At 37.8% G+C, this 3,454-nt stretch overlaps 1 pseudogene; it reads left to right on the top strand.

Moving 5' to 3' along the window:
• Window positions 1-822: 822 nt before the first annotated feature.
• LOC122901873 lies at window positions 823-1,234 on the top strand (annotated as a pseudogene).
• The last annotated feature ends 2,220 nt before the right edge of the window (window positions 1,235-3,454 follow it).

Here is a 3,454-nt window from a genome sequence, read left to right as displayed (position 1 = left end):
TTATAAGATTTTATTAAAAAACACAACTATAAAGTAAGATCAGAACAAACAGAGACAGATAAAACATTTTCAGATGGAGAGACTTGGTATCATGCCAATTTGATCTTCCCAGAATCAGTATCTGTAAATATAATATAATTCCCATTCAAATCCCAATAGGATTATTTGAACTGGATAAAATGATCTTGTGCTTTATATTTTACTTTTTTTTAATGCTTTATATTTTAAAAAATGTCTGAGACCATATATATATATATTTGGTACATTAAAAAAAAGAGTGAGCATTTGCCTTACCAAATATCACACACAATACGCTATAAAGTTCCTATAAACAAATTAGTGTGTTACTTCCATAAATGTAAATAAATAGGTCTGTGAAACTGAATAGAAAATTCAGAAATATAATATGAGGAATTTGAGAGGCAGGGTGGAGGGTTGTGGTGTAGGGAAGGAAAAAGTGAAACAAGACAGGATGGGGAGGGAGACAAACCATAAGAGACTCTTAATCTTACAAAACAAACTGAGGGTTGCAGGGGATTGTGCGGGGTGTGGACACTAGGGAGGGTATGGGCTATGGTGAATGCTGTGAAATGTGTAAGCCTGATGATTCACAGACCTGTACCCCTGGGGCAAATGATACATTATGTGTTAATAAAAATAAATAAAAAGTATTTAGATGAGAAAAAAATCCAGAAATAGATTATAAAATAAACAAGAAATAAAACAATAAATTCGGTATTTCAATTTGTGAGAAATAAAAACAAAAATAAATCTCAGCTCTTTCCGTCTCTGACTGTCCTAACGAGAGGAACCACCACTGCCATGCCGGCCCAGCTGCAGCGGATGGTCGTGCGGAATTGCTACAGCTTCCTGATCAAGAGGAACAAGCCGGCCTACAGCACTGAGCCCAACAACCTGAAAGCCCGCAACTTGTTCCTCTACAACCGGCTGATTCACCGTAAGACCATGGGCATGGAGCCAGCGACCGAGGCAAGGGCGTGGTGGTGGTCATGAAGCGCAGATCTGGCCAGGGAAACCTGCCACCTCCTACGTGCGGACCACCATCAACAAGAACGCCAGGTCCACCCTCAGCAGTGTTCCACACATGATCCGCAAGAACAAGAGCCGCCCAGCTCTGCGCATGGCTATCATTCGTGGAGCCAGTGCCATCCTGCGTAGCCAGAAGCCTGTGATGATGAAGAGGAAGCTGGCCCGCCCCACCAAACGCTCCTGAGACCCTGCCCTCACCTGCAAAGCAATAAAGCAGTCAGCCTCCTCTAAATTAATTAATTAATTAATTTCAGATGGCTTAATGATTTAAAATGTGAAAAAAATAAAAATTACATCCAAAAGTGTATGTATGTCTTTAATCTAGAGACAATGCGACCATCCAAACTGATGCTCGCAAGCCAGAAGTTTGTTTGTTTATTTATTTATTTATTTGAGAGAGAGAGCTAGAGCATGAGCAGGAGGGGCAGAAGAAGAGGGAAAGAGAATCTCAACAGACTCTGTGCCCAGCAAAGAGCCAGACGTGGGGCACAATCTCACAATCCTGAGATCACTACCTGAGCCGAAACCAAGAGTCGAAGATTTGGCCGACTGAGCCACCCAGGTGCCCCTAGAAAACCAGAAGTTTTAAAAGCAGAGCAGAGCAATCAAAAACTTACATACAGTAAGAGGTACTAAAAATTAAGTCAACACATACAGATAGATTTGGGAAAATATTTGCAGTTAATAGATAGGGTTAAATCTATCATATGTAAAGAGTTTATACAAATTGACAAGAATTGGACAAACAACTGACAAGAAAATAAGGAAAGAAACTAAGAAGACAATAATCTGCAAGAGAGCAGATTTAAATGATCAACAACAGTAAATATATATAATTCTGAAGCAGTCAGGGAAATGTAAATTAAAGTAGCAGTGGTGATATAGGACATGGTGAGTATAGTTAATACGATTATACTGCATAATTAAAAATTGCTGAAAGAATAGACCTTATAAGTTCTCATCACACACAAAATTTTGTAACTGTACACAGTGACTGATGTTAACTAGGTTTATAGGGGTGAGCATTTTGCAATACATACAAATATTGAATAATTACATTGTACACCTGAGACTAATACAATGTTATATGTCAATTATACTTCAGTAAAAGAAGTAACAATGAGCTTTATAACTATCACTTTATAACTATCAGGCATGCAAAAATTAAAACACTGGAAATTCCTTCCACTGGTTTCTATGTGCAGCTATAATTGATGACAGCTATTTTGGAAAGTGATCTGGCAGCATCTATTAAAATTAAGATATTAAAATTAGGAGCATTTCATTTCTCAGAGTTTATCTCACAAAAATGAAAGCACCTGTATGTAAGGACATATATACAAGAATATTTATTGCTTGTACAGAAAAAAAAGGAAATTCCTGTCAATGAGGAATACATAAATAAATTATGGCACATTTTTCGTAGGACAGCCTGTTATGCAAATATTTAACAGGGTGCATTAGACCTATGACAGGTGTCCCATGAAATGGAGCTCCAAGCTGGAGTGATTTTCATGAGTTACTTTTTTTTTTTTTTTTTTTTTTGGTGAAAAAATTTATATTTAGAGTTAGCCAGATGGACTCAGTTTAGATGATCCCAATTTTGTTGGCAACATCCAAAGCATCATAGTCAGGATCCAGTTGAACATACGCCTTCTTCTTGCCATCAGGTCTGATCAAGGTGTTGACCTTGGCTATATCAATGTCATAGAGCTTCTTGAACAACCTGCTTGATCTTGTGTTTGTTGGCCTTGACCTCCACAATGAACACAAGTGTGTTGTTGTCTTCTATATTCTTCATGACTGACTCAGGAGTCAGGGGGAATTTGATGATGATGACATAGGGATCAAGCTTGTTTCTCTCCTGGGAGTGATCTTTTAAGGATATTTGGGCTGACCTTGGAAAAGTAGTGTCTTGGGTCTTTGGGCCGTAGACAATTGTAGATCTTTTCTTTGTGACTGTGGGATGTCTTTCAACAGAACTTTCTTGACCTTTGAAACCTTTGCTTTGGCTTCAACTTTGAGGGGGCAGGGACTTCCTTCTTCCCCTTCGGTGCCATCTTTGTGAAAGGGATTCTTGAGTTACTATTGAAAAAAAAAAAAAAAAAGATAAAGTATGTAAGGTTAATGAAGAAAATTGACCAAAAAACCCAATAATGTGCATGTATGGTGATATATGTGTCTATGAAACCATTATATTTATGCATGAATGTAAAATTATGAGTGTGCATACAAAAATAAATTTATTACCAAGTATTATAAAATAATAAGGTGTAGGAGTGTGCACAGGAAGGAAATATGACTTTTGAACTGGCTGAACAACCACAGGGTTGATGCACACATCAGAATTAATTTGGGGGGATGATTGAGAGCTCTGCTTTCGCTCTGGTTCCAATTCTTGTCA

The sequence above is a fragment of the Neovison vison genome, chromosome 3 (assembly GCF_020171115.1).
Source record: "Neovison vison isolate M4711 chromosome 3, ASM_NN_V1, whole genome shotgun sequence".
Lineage (NCBI taxonomy): Eukaryota > Metazoa > Chordata > Mammalia > Carnivora > Mustelidae > Neogale > Neogale vison.
The sequence above is the reverse complement of the archived record's forward strand: the minus strand, read 5'-3'. Positions and strand labels throughout refer to the sequence as shown.